Source organism: Saimiri boliviensis, chromosome 13 (genome assembly GCF_048565385.1).
Source record: "Saimiri boliviensis isolate mSaiBol1 chromosome 13, mSaiBol1.pri, whole genome shotgun sequence".
In the NCBI taxonomy this organism is placed as follows: domain Eukaryota; kingdom Metazoa; phylum Chordata; class Mammalia; order Primates; family Cebidae; genus Saimiri; species Saimiri boliviensis.
The window spans coordinates 49,252,734-49,270,959 of record NC_133461.1 but is presented as its reverse complement, the minus strand read 5'-3'; the positions used below and the strand labels follow the sequence as shown (position 1 = coordinate 49,270,959).

The 18,226-nt window shown below is 35.3% G+C and overlaps 1 long non-coding RNA gene across 1 annotated transcript in view; it reads left to right on the top strand.

Annotated features, from left to right (window-relative positions):
* LOC141580937 (uncharacterized) overlaps nt 1-18,226 on the top strand; it is a 264,632-nt gene that overhangs the window by 70,631 nt on the left and 175,775 nt on the right. The window lies entirely within an intron of this gene.

Here is an 18,226-nt window from a genome sequence, read left to right as displayed (position 1 = left end):
TCAGGCTTGGTAGGCACCATCCAATTGGCTGCCAGAGCGGGTAGAAAAAGCAGGTAGAAGAAGGTGGAAAGAGCAGACTTGCTTAGTCTTCTAACCTCATCTTTCTCTTGTGCTGGTTGCTTCCTGCCCTCAAACATAAGATTCCAAGTTATTCTGCTTTTGAACTCTTGGACTTACACCAGTGTCTTGCCAGGGGCTCTCAGGCCTTTGGCCAAAGACTGAAGCCTGCACTGTTGCCTTCCCTGCTTTTGAGGTTTTGGAACTCCAACTCAACCACTACTGGTTTCCTTGTGCCTAACTTTTCAGAGAGCCTATTGTGGGACTTCACCTTGCGATCACGAGTAAATTCTCCTTAATAAACTCTCTTTCATATGTACATATATCCTACTAATTCTGTCCCGCTAGAGAACCTTGGGTAATACAAACACAACATAAATGGAGCTTGTAGGACTGGACGTTGTTCTGGTGAGTCAGCGATTGTGCAGAAATTGAATGAGAAGGCCACCCTAGGGCTCTACTGCACACCACTGTACACTTTACAAACACTGTACACTTAGGCTACCCTAAATTTATTAAAAATATTTTTCTTTCTTCAATAATAAATTAACCTTAGCTTATTATAACTTCTACTTTATAAACTTTAATTTTAAAACTTGATATTTTTGTGATACTGTTTAGATTAAAACTCTAACACATTGCACAAAAACATTTTCTTTATCTTTCTTCTGTAAACACTTGTCCATTTTGTCTTTTTCATTTTTTTCCTTTTTAATTTTCTGTAAGACACAAAGAGAAAAAGTAAGACACAAACACACACATTAGCCTAGGCCTGCACAGGATGAGAGTTATCAAGATCACGATCTTCCACCTCATCTCGTCCCAGGGGAAGGTCTTCAGGGGAATTAACATACATGAAGCTGTTGTCTGTGATAACGATGCTCTGAAATATCTCCTGAAGGACCTGTCTCAGCCTGTTTTATAGTTAACTTAAAAAAAAAAAAAGTAGACGGAGTATACTCTAACAGTAAAAGCACAGTAAATACATAAATCAGTAAATAGTCATTTATTATCATTTTCAAGTATTATATACTGTACCTGATGGTATGTGTTTATGATTGGAAGTACAATATGTTTGTTTACATCAATATCACCATAAACATGTGAGCAATGCATTGCACTGTGATGTTACAATGGCTATGATGTCACAAGACAATAGAAATGTTTCAGCTCCATTGTAATCTTAGGACACCACTGTCATATTTGTGTGCCATCACTGAAGCGTTGGGCTGTGCATGACTGTCCTGTTTGCTGTTTCTGCCCAAGAAGAGGGAGGCATACACTATTTTTTAATGTTGTTATTCTTCTGATTACATATAGATTTGTGCTCATTATTATTGAGGTATTTTTCATCCTTTAGAAAAATTGCAATTCAGAAAAGATCGGCATGAGAGAGGCAACAGAGAGAATGGGAGCAGGCTGAGTGATTCTTACGTCCAGTCAGTACCGTCTACTTGATTCTTTGAATTCTTTTCTCATAGTATGCAACCTGCCTTTATCAGGGTAAGATGAAGCTCTCCAGGAGGGAAATCGAAAAATGCTGCTGCTACTTGGATCTCTCGTGGCAGCACTGGGTCCCTTTCACTATCATTTTATGAGTTTATAATGTTTTACATTATTTTTACCTATGACTTTTGCCGAAAAATGTTCTCCCTTTGACGAAGTTGAAATCTGACTCCTCTCCGAGTCCATGTTAATGTGCATCTTCCCTATAAAGGTGTCTCTGACCTTAGAAATTCACATGGGTCTTGATTTTGCCAGATTAGTATTAAATTTTCCTCAATTGTTCATGTTGTTGATTTAGCATATGAGTTCCAGAAAAATAAAGTTATTCTTTACTTCTGTCAGCACCTCACAAAACACTGAACATTGCATAGGTTCTTAATATGGATTGAGTTCTTAGAATTTTAAACATTTTTGTTCTGAATGTATAATATTATAAGGGAGAAAAACATCTGTCAGTTCTCTGCATTTCAATGGAGAGAAAAATTTAGGTTCAGAGACCACCAATATTTAATAACATTTACAAATGTTGAGGTCAGTGGGTGTTTAAGTTTTAGCTCATTATGTTTGCTGAGTTTTGTAACTGATTTATAGTATCAATAGACTTAAACCATCATTCTCAGCAAACTAACACAGGACCAGAAAACCAAAAACTGCATGTTCTCACTCACAAGTGGGAGTTGAACAATGAAAGCACATGGACACAGGGACGAGAACGTCACACACTGGGGCCAGTCGGGAGTAGGGGGTTAGGGGAGGGATAACATTAGGATAAATACCTAATATAGATAATGGGTTGATGGGTGCAGCAAACCACCATGACACGTATATACCTATGTAAAAAAACCTGCTCGTTCTGCACATGTATGCCAGAACTTACAGTATAATAATAATAAAAGAAATAAAAATTATACAACCATGTTGGTACAACATAAAAACATTTTGTCCACTACTTTTAGTCAAATCACCAATTAAAGTTCTTGAGCCTTTTGTTTCTTTGTAGATAGCAAAACCATGGAGCTTGTCTTATTTTATTTTCACTTGCAGTGTGCTGTTTTAGGAGATATTCAACTGTTATGTCACTTGCCTTAGTTTGTGTATTAAAAGAAAACTGACATAACCATTTCTCGGTGTGAAATATAGTTTATTTTGCTTAGAAGTTTGAGAAGGCTGTACCATTTATCAAAGTTCAGTAACTTTTATTGTCATCTAAATAGAATGACTTCCTTATGGTTGAAAATATGCTTTAAGCATTTTTCTTATAGTGGAGTTAGCATTATATTTTATGATCATTTGAAATCAGATTTTTTTTTTTTTTGGAAGATTGAATGCTGTTGGAAGATATACTTTGCCTGATAGAGTTAACAGATGAAAAATGCAGTGTAATGGAAATGATAGCAAGGTGTTGGAGTCAGGCAGATCTGGATGTGAATGGCCAACAGATGCAGCACTTGGGCTCTTGCTGATTCTTGAACTTTTGTTTGTGTTGGCCTCTGTTACAGTTAACAGGTGGCCTCATCCTACTGACTGTCTCTTCGGGTGTTTACCCTTTTGACCATCTATTTCTTGCTAAAATCCATGACTTGAAGCAACCATTTTTGTTTGTGATGTTTTTCGGGGAACTTGAATTAAGCCTGCCAAACCTTTGTCCTGTACTCTTTAGCTTTTAATCAGGCTAAAAAATGTTGGTGTGGAAAGGTTAGCAATGTGCTAAAACAATTAAAGTATTTATATTAAAGTAGTGAAGACTTCATATGATATAAACATTATTTTAGGCGGAAAAGAACATGACTCAGACTAAAATTTTTATGCTCTGGAAGTGCTTTATTTCCTTGAACATTTTTAAAAGTTAATTTCAGATCACAGTGGTGCTCCCAAGAATAATTTGAAATGTTTGAAGTTATATCCATAATAGCTGGCAGTCTGATACATAAGAAAAACCAGTAGGACCTCACAAATGCTATTCTTAGCCAAAATAACAGATATCACATTTATGAAACTTAATAAAAAAGTAGATAATTTTGGTAGCAAAATAAAGTAATAGTATTTAAGGAAACCTCTCAAGTGAGCTAATATATGCATCTCATTATGATCTCTGTCTGCTTTAGAATGTCAGAAGCAAGGACAGGCATTGAATGCATTGCAATTAATTCAATAACAATAAATGAATGGAAAAATTGATGTATTTCTTAGAGTGGTCATTAGACTTCTTTCATAAAACATAAAGCAAGCAAACTGGCATGTTGCCTCTGGAACTGTCTATATAGGCACAGGGTTTACATTAAGAATAAGGCAAATAAGGCCCTATGCTACAGAAAGTTATATAGAAAGGTAAAGATTCAGAAAATTACAACTCAGATAAAATAATATTTTAACAGCTTAATTCTTTCAGAAGAATGAAAGATAGTGATTGAAGATAGTCCTCAAGACAGTTATTTTTATTAAGTTTATCCTGGTCCTATGCACAGGCTTTGGAAGAAATTCATTTTGACATGTTTAAGAGCATGATATAAAATACTGACTGTAGCGTTTACTGCTTAGACAAGTCAACAAACTATGGCACTTTTCACTTTTTCACACTGCCTAAGTAAATTGTTGTGTAGTTGATAAAATAATAAGTTGGTATGGGGATATTTCTCTGAAGGATAAATCGCCTCATGTTGAACATCTATGCTAGCAATGTATTTTTATTGCAGTTTTGAAAAAATGATATATTTTAGAAATAATGTAACAAATACAGAATATAGTTCTCAGATATATGCAGTCATGTGTCATTCAAAGACAGGGATATATTCTGAGAAATGCGTTGTTAGGCAATTGTGCTATTGTGTGAACATGGAGTGTACCTACACATACCTAAATAACGTAGCTGACTGACTATACAACTGGGCTGTATATTACAGCCTATTGATCATAGGCTGCAAACCCATGCAGCACATTATTGTACTGAATACTGTAGGCAATTGTAACACAATGACCGTGATGCCATTAGGCAATAGGAATTTTTCAGCTCCATTATAATCTTACAAAACCACTGTCATATATATGGTCTGTCATTGAGTAAAATGTCATTATGTGGCACATGAATGGATTTATTTTCATATAACCCATACATCAACGGGCATACACATGTGTGTCCTTTTAGGACAACTACTTTGTTTGAGGAAAAATTTTTGAGGGTTGTTATGTTTGTTTCTCAGTGCTTGGAGAAAACAATATAGAAAGTATTTTTAAATAATAATCAAATTGTTTTTCTACAAAATTAAGCTATTAATAGCAACAGCAAAAACCTGCCAATGATCTTATCACTTATTGTATTTTATTGAGCTTAATTTTGTTTCTGTTTCTTTCTCCACACTGGACGGGAAGAACCATGTTTTGCTGAAAGCATCAAAAGAAAAATGAGGCATCACATATGTGGGAACAATGACACAATTAATTGTTAAATTCTCACTAGCAACTATAAAAGCCGGAAGACCACTGGTTTCTTTTTGTCTTCTATTTATTTATAAATCATATACTTGTTTAAAAACATTTATTATGCATATGGATTATATGTATATATGTATATAATACATACTACAAAATAGAGAATGGTGAAGTAATATGGAGCTACACATTTGTAGGATTTTCATGTATTACATGAAGTAGAACAATGTTAATTGCAAGTGGACTGCAAAGAGTTAAGGATGTAAGGATATGGCCAGGCACAGTGGCTCATGTCTGTAATCCCAAAATTTGGGAGGCTGAGGTGAGTGGATCACTAGGTCAGAGGTTCGAGACCACCCTGACCAACATGGTGAAACCCTGTCTCTACTGAAAAAAAAAATACAAAACTTAGCCAGATGTGGTGGCTGGCATCTGTAGTCCCAGCTACTTAGAAGGCTAAGGCAGGAGAACCCACCTGGGAGGCGGAGGTTGCAGTGAGCCAAGATCATGCCACTGCACTCCAGCCTAGGTGACAGAGTGAGACTCCATCTCAAAAAAAAAAAAAAAAAAAAAAAAAAAAAAAAAAAAGTTAAGGATGTATATGTTGATTTTTAGGACAATTACTTAAAAAAATACTAAAATAGTATAGCTAAAAAGTCAATAGGAAAATTAAAATGAATTTCTAGAAAGTATTCAAGTTTACAAAAAAGGTAATAAAAAAGAAACACACACAGCAAGCAGAAAAGACTAATTTAAAACAAATAATAAAATGGTAAACTCTAATCTACTTAAGTAAATAATGTTTCGTAGTAATTCATTAAACACTCTGTAATCAAAGGTAGAGGTTGTTAGAATGAATAAAAGGAACAAAACCCAAATATTTGCTATCTATAAGTCATATGTCTTAAATATAAAAACAGTGTGGCTGGGAGACTTCAAGTCGATCCTCATGATTGGCGCCTCTTCTGGTCCTGTTGTTGTATAATTCTTTCCCCCTTCAGTGTCAGCAGGATCCAGGGCTTTATTCTAACCAATGGAGTGTGGCAAAGGTAACCAGATAAATGCTATTATGAGTACATAGTTACTGTACATAAGATTGTAATGTCTATCTTGCTAGGAAACGTTCCCTCCCTCCCTGGCTTTGAAGAAGCCGGCTGCAATGGGAAGAGTGCCATTAACACAGGACGTACATAGGGTAGCCTGTGGCTGATGGCAATTAAGAAATGGAGGGTCAGAGTCCTACAAGCTGAAAGAACCCAAATTCTGCCAACAGTCCTCTGAGGTTGGAGTCAGAACCTTCCCCACTGGAACCTCTGATGAGAACTCAGCCCTTGCAAACACGCTGCTTGCACACTTGCAGAGGACCCAGCGAGGTGTGTTTGGATCACATAGAAAATGTAAGATGAGGCGTGGGAGTTATTTTAAGAAGCTAAATTTTTTTTATAGTAATGTTACACAGTAAAAAATAACTAATCCAAATTTTGATATATGTAAGTGGAAGTATTAATTTGCTAGGGCTTCTGTAACAAAGTATCTTAAACTAGATGACTTAAACAATAGAAATTAATCACCTCACAGTTCTTAAGACTGTAAGTCCAAGACCAAGGTACTGGTAGTGTTGGTTTCTTATGAGGGTTGTGAGGGAGAGTGGGTTTCATGTCTTTCTCCTAGCTTCTGGTGGTTTACTGGAAATCTTTGGCCTTTCTTGGCTTATATACGTATTACCTGATCTCTGCCTTCATTTTCATATGGGATTCTTGTGTGAATGTCTGTTTCTGTGGATAAATTTCTTCTTTTTATAAGAGCATAGTCACATTGGATTAGGGCCCACCATAATGACCTTACATTGGCTTAACCATCAGCAAAGACGCTATTTCTAAATAAAGACATACTTACAGATATTGGGGGTTAGAACTCCAATGCTTTTCAGGGGCAATGATTCAAGCAATACTGCAACAATACCTAAGAGTGTGGAAATGACTTTAGAACAAAGAAGTGGGAAAACTAGAAGGATTTTGAGGACTATGATAAAGAAAAATTAAGTGACCTTGCACTGACTTAGGAGAAATCTGGACCTTGAGGAAACTCTCATTGAGGGTGACAAAGAAGGTGAGGAACATAGTAGCACTTGTGGAAGTGAGACCCATGTTTTGTAGTGGTAGAAAGCTTAGTGAAATTTCTCCCTTAGTTATGTTTAAAGAAGAGCACCTAAGTTATGGACCTTATTATTTAGCTAAGGAGATATCCAAGTAAAGTGTTGAATATGCTGTCTGTTCTTTTTGCTGTGTATAGTAAAATGTGAGAGGAGAGAGACAAATTGAAAGAAGAACTGTTAAGACAAAAGCAACCAGGACTTGATTTAGAAAATGTTCAGCCATTCCAGATGACAAAAGATTCTACAATTACTTAATGACTTTTGAGCAAAGTCAGCAAAAATAGAAGAAATGCTCTTTCCTTAACTGTAAGAAGCACATAAGCTTGAAATTACTGGGAACTGTCAAATGGAGAGAGTCTGTCTATAAAGAAAATAATACAAAGAAGAGGTAGGATACAAAAAAATAGCTGATCACTGATAAAATAGTTAAATCTTTAAATCTAGCCATAATTTTTCTATCATTGGATTTATAAATCAATAAATGCATTTTATTTTGTTTCAAATAGGGTAAGTTCTTTTGTCATGTAAAAATGAGGATTAGAGAACTAAAATAAAAAAGAAACACAAATTTACAAAGAAAAATAATAAGATAACTCTAAAGAGAAATAAAAAATAAAGTCATTTCTCTGTGTGTTGATAAAAATAAATGCTTATATAATCACATTTTATAATCTTCAAATTTTCTGTTCAGCTAATTATAGTTAGGAATACAATAATTATAACTGCAGCCAGCATACAAATCTGTTTGTTGAGAAAGAAGAGAAGATTTATATTAAGTAATTGGAGAATGTTCGGGAAATATTCTCAATGTTCTGAAATTTTCAACAGTGAGAGTCTAAGGCATGGATAAGATTGGGACTGCGACTTCAGACAGATAGTTCTTCCCCTGCTAATATTCTAATGCTACAGTGGTAGTCCTAAAAAACAAAACTCATTTCTCATTTTCTCTTTATGTTACTTTTGACTTTCTTAATCTTTAACATCAGAATTATGTTGTAAAATAAACTATTGACTCCAAAATGGGGCAAGGAGGATTAAAAGTGAACTTCAGGAGGGATGATGGCTTTTCTATAATGTGACTGAAAAAGTGTGGCGGTACTGAATTAGCTGTACTAAACGCCACTAAGTTGAGGCTTGCAAGAGATAATGAATGTTTAAGAGTTTCCCCTACCTATTTAAATTAACTTATTCGGGATTTTCTATTTTTTGAAGCCAAATTTAGCTTTCAAGAATTATTATCTTCTTCTAGAAATTACTCAAGTGATAGGTGGTGATACATCCAGTGATAGAAAAATGGCAGAGGCTCATCAGAAACTGACCCAAACATGAGGTAGGGAGTCTGTTACCAACCACAGCACATGATTAAGGCATCTGGTCCAGCCTTTGCATACAGGTTTTAGTTCTGGGTTTTTAGATCTATGCGTATAGGTATTTTCACTTGCTTCATGATTTCTTATGGGGAAGCATTAATGAAAAATATTTCCTTGTAGTCCAGTAACAGGAGGTCTTACGGTGTTGAATATACTGTATTATTTCCTTCCCTCTGCCCTAAGATGCAAGGAATACTTTAAATCTGTTAGAACGTCTCTTTCTTAAGAAATAGGTATTGGCTATGAAAATAGGCATATAGTAAAAAACGAAGTAATTGTCATATAGGATTCAATAAATATTTATAACTTACAAACATTAGGTTTATATAAAATGTTGAATTCATTGTTCAGAAAGAAGCTTTTGGCCGGGTGCGGTGGCTTACACCTGTAATCCCAGCACTTTGGGAAGTCGAGGTGGGCAGATCACCTGAGGTTGGGAGTTAGAGACCAAACTGACCAAACATGGAGAAATCCTGTCTCTACTAAAAATACAAATATTAGCTAGGCATGGTAGCACATGCCTGTAATCTCAGCTACTTAGGAGGCTGAGGCAGGAGAATCACTTGAACCCAGGAAGTGGAGGTTGCAGTGAGCCAAGATTGCCTCATTGCACTCCAGCCTTGGCAACAAGAATGAAACTCCATCTCAAAATAAATAAATAAAATAAGTTTTTAAAAGCCTACAATAACCCATTTTAGTCTAGTACTTTTAACAAAACCCCGATTTCCTGCTACATTGTTTCTAGGAAATATCACTGTTGAGCTTGCCATTCTGTGAAAGATTTGTAATACCTTTTGTATTTAATATCTTGTTGCTTTTTTATTCTAAAACCATGGCCTCTTTTTTAATATAATAAGGAAAATTAAAAAAAAAAAACACTAGGAAAGTCATTATCCTAGGTTGGAGTCAATACCATTATTACTATTCAAAGGCAGGAAATAATCAGATATTAGCTTGCAGCCAAGGAAACAGTTTTGTGTGTAAAGGAAGGAAACAAAAGCCAAAGGTGAGTAATGCACTAGGACCTGAATGAAGCATGTAGAGGAAAGAAGAGGATCATTTTTACTAGTTGCTTTTTTATTTTATCTGACACATTCAAACTGCTGTACTTCTAAATTATAGCAGATAGGTATATAGATAGATTGTGGGCCATTCATCAGTAAGTGTATTTATAAAGCATGCCAAGGTTCCCAGTCTGATAAAGTATCATCCTATTTATGGTATGCTGTATGTTAAATTTTATTTTATACAGATTAGAGTATGAAAGTAACTTGGTCTCATTACCTTGTTCATTGAGTGTGCATTTATTCAATAAGTATTACTGAGTACATAATACATTTCAGACACATTCTTATATACTGGAATGCAATGGTAAATAAAATACAAAAACCTATTGCCCTATTGGAGCTTAGACTATAATATAACCAAATATAACCAAAATACTAAATAGCTTAAATCACAATTAGAAAGTATTTAGGGGACTGTGTCTCAGTCTTTGGCTCAAAATCAGTTTATCTTACAGGCACTCTAAAATTGTTAAATAGATAACAGTGCAGATTTTGGCCACTTATTTTCCAGAATTCCTGAACTGAGATATAGACTTACTATCTGATTCTTTGCTATGCTCTCTGTTAGTGTTTCTTCAATTTCTACGGCTTTCCTCCTGAGCTCAACTACTTGATCATTTGAATTGTAGACCTCAATTGTTCATTCACTCATTCAAAACCATGTATTTCAATTCTATTTTCATAAAATGTATTTTTAAAATATATGTATATTTTAAAAATGTATTTTTAAAATATATCAAATAAGAAGTATGGTGCTATTATTCCCATATTATAGATGAAGTAATTGAGGCAGTAGCTTGAGCAAATTCTTGCGGCTAAAAAGAATAATTGTTAGAATATAAACTCAAGTCTTTTTTAGTGTAAAAGTTTGGGCCTTATTTCATACACCCCCTTATAATTGAGAGCACATATATTATCTAGAGAGATTTCCAGATATAGTTTTAGGATTTCCCATGTATTCCCATCTAATTGGAAACATAAAAATTTAGGGAACTGTAATCGATAGAAACAAAAACAAATATGACAAAAATGTGTACAATATCTATATGATGAAAACTATAAAACTCTGACGAAAGAAATCAAATAAAATGGTGAGATAGTCCGTGTTCATGGATAGAAAACAATATTGTCAATATGTCAGTTCTGCCCATCTTGATCTATAGATTCAGTGCAATCCCATTTCTAATCTCTGCAGTTACTTTGTGGATATTGATGAAATGATTCTAAAATTTATGTGGAGAGGTAAAAGAGGAAGAGAAGGCAAGTCAATATTGAATAAGAAGAAAAGTGGAAGACTAACACTACCCTAATTCAAGACTGACTGTAAAACTGTAGTAATCAAGACAGTGTAGTTTTGGTGAAAAAAATAGACAAATTGAATAGATTAATGGAAGAGAATAGAGAGCCCAGAAATAGACCCACATAAATAGAGCCAATAGATTTTGACAAAGGAGCACAGGCAATACCCTAGCAGATAGTCGTTTCAGCATACGGCACAGGAACAACTGGTCATTTACATGTAAAAAAAAGTTATCTAGATTTAGTCTCTACAACCCTCAGAAAAATTAACTAAAAAGGATTATAATCCTAATTGCAAAACTGTAAAACTCCTGGAAGATAACATAGGAGAAAACCTGGATAGTGATGGCTTTCAAAATAAAACACCAAAAGTACGCCTCATGACCAAAAAAAAAAAAAAAAAAATTTGACAAGCTGGATGTTATTAAAATTAAAACTTCTGCTCTGCAAACAATGATTTCCAGAGTATGAGAAGACAAGCCACAGACTGGAAAAAATATATTTTCACAAGGTGCACTACTAAAGGAATCTTTTATCAACATGTAAAAGACATTCAAAACTTAATAATGAGAAAACATACAATCTTATTTAAAAAGTAGGCAAAATATATGAACAACCACTTCACAAAAGAAGACACACACCTGAAAAATTAGCACATGAGTGATGTTCAACTTCATATTGTCATTAGGGAATTGCAAGTTAAAACAGTGAGATACCACTGTACATAAAGTAGAATGTCCAAAATCCAAAATACTGACAAGACCAAATGTTGTCAAAGATGTGAAGCAACAAGAACTATCATTCACTGCTAGTGGGAATACAAAATGGTATAGTCAGTTTGGAAGATAGTTTTGAAATTTATCACAAAACTAAACACACTGTTATCATATGATTCAGAAATCATGCTCCTTGGTATTTATCCAAATAAATTGAAAATGTATGGCCGCATAAAAACCTGAAAATGGATATTTACAGAATCTTTGTTCATAATTGCCGAAACTGAAAACAACCAAGATGTTGTTTAGGAGGTGAATAAATAAACTTCGGTACATCCAGACAATGAAATATTAATGGTGGTAAAATTAAATGAGCTATTGAACTATAAAAACAGAATAATCTTAAGGTATATTAGTATGTAAAGGAAGCCAATCTAAAAAGGCAATATACTGTGTGACTTCAACTATGTGGCATTTTAGAAAGGGCAAAAACTATACAGACAGTAAAAAGACCAGTGGTTTCCAGGGCTGGGGAAACAAGGGGGATGAACTGGCTGAGCACAGAGGATTTCTTGGGCGGTAAAAATACTCTGTATGATAATATTATGGTGGATACCTGTCATTGTGCATTCATCAAATCTCATAGAATATAATATCAAGGGTGAACCCTAATGTAGACTATGGACTTGTAGTAATAATTATCTGTCAATGTAGGTTCACTGATTTTTAACAATGTGCCACTGAGGTATGGAATATTGATAGCGGAGAAGGCTGTGCATGTGTAGGATCAGGAGAGACATGATAACTATGTACTTTCCAGATTATTTTCTATGAGCCTGAAATTTGTCTAAAAAATAAAATTTATTAGCAAAACAAAACAGAAATAGAATATGGTATTTCTCAAAGCACTAATATGGAATACTCTCTAAGAGATATCCTACAACAAAAAAGTCAATACAGAAAAAATGAGAAACAAAAATATTGCATATGCTTGGTCTGTATTTTATCTTTTTTAAGAAAGTTATGTTACTATTTCAGCATTTGAATATATGAACTTAACTGAGATTAGAGAAAATAGATTTGGCATCTATTTTACAAAATTATTAAACCAATGTGCACTTGACTTCAGAAATGGCAAGTGTGATATAAATACGGCTATATCTGATGAATAAATAATAAACTCCAACAAACATCAAAGACAAAAACACTAAGAAAAAAAGAGAAAAAGAAGCTACAAAACAACTAGATAACAACACTCTGATAGGAACAAAACAGGTATCGGTATTAACCTTGAATGTAAATGGATTAAACGCTCCACTTAAAAGATACAGATTGGTGGAATGGATAAAAAAATAAATAATTTGTATGCTGCATACAAGAAATTCACCTTAATTTTATAAAAGGTATTTATTTTAAAACTTTTAATTTTCAGGAGTACACGTTCAGATGTTCAGGTTTGTTGCATAGGTAAACAGGTGTCATAGGGATTCCTGGTGCAGATAATTTCATCACCTAGGTATTAAATCTGGTACCTATTAGTTATTTTTCCTGATCCTCTCCCTCCTCCCACCCTTCACCCTCTTAGAGGCCCCCATGTGTGTTGTTTCCCTCGATGTGTTCATGTGTTCTCATCATTTAGCTCTCACTTCTAAGTGAGAACACATGGTATTTGGTTTTCTCTTCCTTTGTTAGTTTGCTAAGGATAATGGCCTCCAGCTCCATCCATGTTCCTGCAAATAACACGATATTATTTTTTATAGCTGCATAGTATTCTGTAGTATGTATGTACCACAGGTTCTTTATCCAATCTATTATTGATGGGCATTTAGATTGAGGCCATGTCCCTGCTATTGTGAATAGTGCTGCAATGAACATATGAATGCATATGTCTTTGTAATACAACAATTCATATTCCTTTGGGAATATGCCCAGTAATTGGATTGCTGGATTGAATGGTATTTCTGTCTTTAGCTCTTTGAGGAATTGCCACACTGTATTCCACAAGTGTCACATTAAATTACACTGCCACTAAGAGTGTATAAGCATTCCATTTTCTCAACAATCTCTCCAGCATCTGTTATTTTCTGACTTGTTAATAGCCATTCTGACTGGTGTGAGAGGGTATCTCATTGTGATTTTGATTTGCATGTCTCCAGTGATCAGGGATTAAGTTTTTTTTTCATATGATTATTGGCCACATGTATGTCTTCTTTTGAGAAGTGTTCATGCTCCTTGACCACTTAATGGTGTCTGTGTGTGTGTGTGTAAATATGCTTAATTTTCTTACAGATGCTGTATATTAAACCTTTGTCAGATGCATAGTTTACTCTGTTGATAGTTTCTTTTGCTGTGCAGAAACTATTAAGTTAAATTAGATCACATTTGTCAATTTTTGCTTTGCTGCAATTGTTTTGATGTTTTTGTCATGAAATCTTTGTCCGTGACTATGTCCTGAATGGTATTGACTAGGTTGTCTTCAAAAATTTATATGGTTTTGGGTTTTACATTTAAGTCTTTAATCCATCTTGTATATGGTGTAAGGAAGGGGTTTAGTTTCAATTTTCTGCATATGGCTAGCTAGTTATCTCAGTGCCATTTATTGAATAAACAGTCCTTTCCCCATTGCTTGTTTTTGTCAGCTTTGTCAGAGATCAAATAGTTGTAGGTGTGCAGTCTTATTTCAGGGCTCTCTATTATGTTCCATTGGTCTATGTGTCTGTTCCTGTACCAGTACTATGCTGTTTTAGTTACTGTAGCCTTGTAGTATAGTTTGAAGTTGAGTAACATCATGCCTCCAGCTTTGTTCTTTTTGCTTAGGTTTGTCTTGGCTATTTGTGCTCCTTTTGGTTCCATATGAATTTTAAAAGTTTTCTCTAGTTTTGTGAATAAAGTCAATGGTAGTTTAATGATAATAGCTTTGAATCTATATATTGCTTTGGGTAATATCGCCATTTTAATGATATTGATTCTTCCTATCCATGAGAATGCAATGCTTTTTTATTTGTTTGTGTCTTCTCTAATTTCTTTGAGCAGTGGTTTATAGTTATCCTTGTAGAGATCTTTGCCTCCATTGTTAGCTGTACTCCTAGATGTTTATTATTTTTGTGACAATTGTGAATGGGAATTTGTTCATGATTTGGCTCTTGGCTTGACTGTGTTGGTGTAAAAAAATGCTTGTGAGTTTTGTATATTGATTTTGTATTCTGAGAATTTGCTGAAGTTGTTTATTAGCTTAAGAATCTTTTGGGCTGAGGCGATTGGGATTTCTAGATATAGAATCATGTCATTCACAAACAGGGATAGGCTGACTTCCTCTCTTCCTATCTGAATGCCCTTTATTTCTTTCTCTTCCCTGATTGCCCTGATTAGAACTTCCAATACTGTGTTGAATAGGAGTGAGGAGAAAGGGAATCTTCGTTTTGCAACAGTTTTCAATGGGAATTCGTCTAGCTTTTGCCCATTCAGTATAATATTGGCTACAGGTTTGTCACATATGAATCTTATTATTTTGGAAACTCACCTTAATGTTAAAGACATTTATAGATTGGGGATAAGGGAATGGAAAAAGATACTCATGTAAATGAAAACCAAAAGTGAGCAGGGATTGCTGTGTTATATAGTTTAAAATAGACTTTAAGGCAAGAAGAGTGAAAAGAAACAAAGGTCATTATGTCATAATAAAGCAATCAATTCAGCAAGAGTATATAGCAATCATAAACATGTATGTACTCAACATTGGAGCATCCAGATTCAGAAAACAAGTATTACTAGAGAATACTACCTAAAGAGATAGACAACAATACAATAATATGGGGCACTTCAGCCAGGTGTGGTGGCTCACATCTGTAATCCCAGCACTTTGGGAGGCTGAGGTGGGCAGATCACGGGGTCAAGAGATCAAGACCGTTCTGGCCAACATGGTATAACCCTGTATCTACTAAAAATACAAAAATTAGCTGGGCGTGGTGGTATGCTCCTGTAATCCCAGCTACTTGGGAGGCTGAGGCAGGAGAATTGCTTGAACCTGGGAGGCAGAGGTTGCAGTGAGCTGAGATCATGCCACTGCACTCCAGCCTGGGTGACAGAGTGAGACTCCATCTCAAAAAAAAAAAAAAAAAAGTGTAGGAGACTTCAATAGTCCACTCACAGCACTGGATAGATCATTGAAACATAAAATAAAGAAAGAAACTAAATTTAGACTAAATGAACCTAAATTGCAATTTAGACTAAATGAACCTAACAGATATTACAAATAGTCTACCCAACAACCTGATAATATAATTATTCTCATTAATATGTGGGACATTCTTGGTAATGGATTATATATTAGGCTACAAGTCTTAGTAAATAATAATAAGAAATCATAACAAGTAACTTCTCAGACCACAGTGGGATAAAACTAGAAATTAATTTCAAGAGGATTAATTCTCTTGAAATTAATTTCCAGAGGATTCTCAAAACTATACAAACACATGGAAATTGAACAATATGCTCCTGAATGATTTTTCGGTCATTAAGGAAATTAAAACAAAAATTTAAAAATTTTTGGAAAAAAGTGAAATTGGAAACACAGCATACAAAGACTCTGGGTTATAGTAAAAGCAGTGCTAAGTAGGAAGTTTGTGCCATTAAATGCCTACGTTAAAAAAAAAAAGAGAGAGAGAGAGAAAAATAACAAATTAACAACCTAACACTGCACCTCATGGAACTACAAAAACAAGAACAAACCAAGCCCAAAACTAAGGGAAGAAAGTAAACAAAGATCAAAGGAGAACTAAAAGGAATGGATACAAAAGAAATACAAAGGATCAACAAAATGAAAATTTGGTTTTTTGAAAAAATAAATAAAATTGATAAACAGCTAGGCTAATCAACAAGAAAGAAAATAAAAATAAACACAATTAATAGTGAAAAAAGGAGACATTACAACTGATACCACAGGAATAAAAAAGATTATTAGAGATTACTGTGAACAAGCATATGCTCACAAACTAGAAAACCTAGAGGAAATGGATGAATTCCTGGAAACATGCAGCCTCCCAAGATTGACCCAGGAAGAAACAGACATTTTGAACAGACCAATAGTGAGTAGTGATATTGAATTAGTAGTAAAAAATCTTCCAACAGGAAGAAATCCTCAGGACCAGATGAATTCTTAGGTAAATCCTACTGGATATATGAGGAACAGACACCAAATCCTCCTGAGTTTGCTGCAGGGCTGCAGCCTGCATGGGGAACCTCTACTAGCATAGTGGGGAAGGGAAATGTGGTGTTGGAGCTTCCACACAGAGTCCTCACAGGGTAATTGCCTAGTGGAGTTGTAAGAGGGCCGCCATGCTCCAGACCCCAGAATGGTAGATCCACTGACAGCTTGCACTGTGAGCCTGGAAAAGCCACAGACACTCAACCCCAGCCCATGAAAGCAGCCAGGAGGGAGGCTGAACGCTCCAGAGCTACGTGGGCAGAGCTACCGAAGACCAGGGGAACCCACCTTTTGAATCAGCGTGATCCGCATGTGAGACGTGGAGTCAAAGGAGATCATTTTGGAGCTTTAAGATGTGAGTTCCCTGCTGGATTTTGGACTTGCATGGGGCCCGCTTGTTGCCTCTTTGTTTTGGCCAATTTCTCCCATTTGGAAGGGCTCTATTTACCCAATGGCTAGACCTCCATTGTATCTAGAAAGTAACTAACTTATTTTTGATTTTACAGGCTCATAGGTGCAAGAGACTTGCCTTATCTTGGATGAGACTTTGGGCTGTGCACTTTCGAGTTAATGCTGAAATGAGTTAAGACTTTAGGGGACTGTTGGGAAGGCATGATTGGTTTGGAAATGTGAGGACATGAGATTTTGGATGGGTCAGAGTGGGAGGGGCCAGGGGCAGAGTCATATGGTTTGGCTGTATCTGTACCCAAATCTCATCTTGAATTCCTACATGTTGTGGAAGGGGCCTGGTGGGAGGTAGTTGAATCATGGCAGCAGGCCTTTCCCGTGCTGTTCTTGTGATAGTGAAAATGTCTCATGATTTCTGATGGTTTTTAAAAAGGGAACTTTCTCTGCACAAGCTCTCTTCTCTTGTCTGCTACCATGTGAGAGATGCCTTTCACCTTCTGCTATGATTGTGAGGCCTCCCCAGCCACATGGAACTGAAGTCAAGTAAGTCTCCTTCTTTTGTAGATTGCTCAGTCTCAGGTATGTCTTTATCAACAGTGTGAAAACAGACTAATATAAGAACGCAGAAACCCACAAATCTATAGCTAACTGACTTTTGACAAAGTCAACAAAAACATGCACTGGGAAAGGACACCCTTTTCAATAAATGGTGTTGGGAAAATTGGATTACCATATTCAGAAGGATGAAGCCAGATCTTTCTCTCTCTCACCATATTCAAAAATCAACTCAAGACTTAAATTTAACACCTGAAACTATTAAAATACTAGAAGAAATACTCATCAGGACATTGGTCTAGGCAAATTATTCATCACTAAGACGTCAACAGCCTAAGAAACAAAACCAGAAATAGACAAATGAGAACCAAAAAGTTTCTGCATAGCAAAGTCAACAGAGTGAACAGAAAAACTGCAGAATTGAAAAAAATATCTATGAAGAATGCCCCTGACAGGTGACTGCT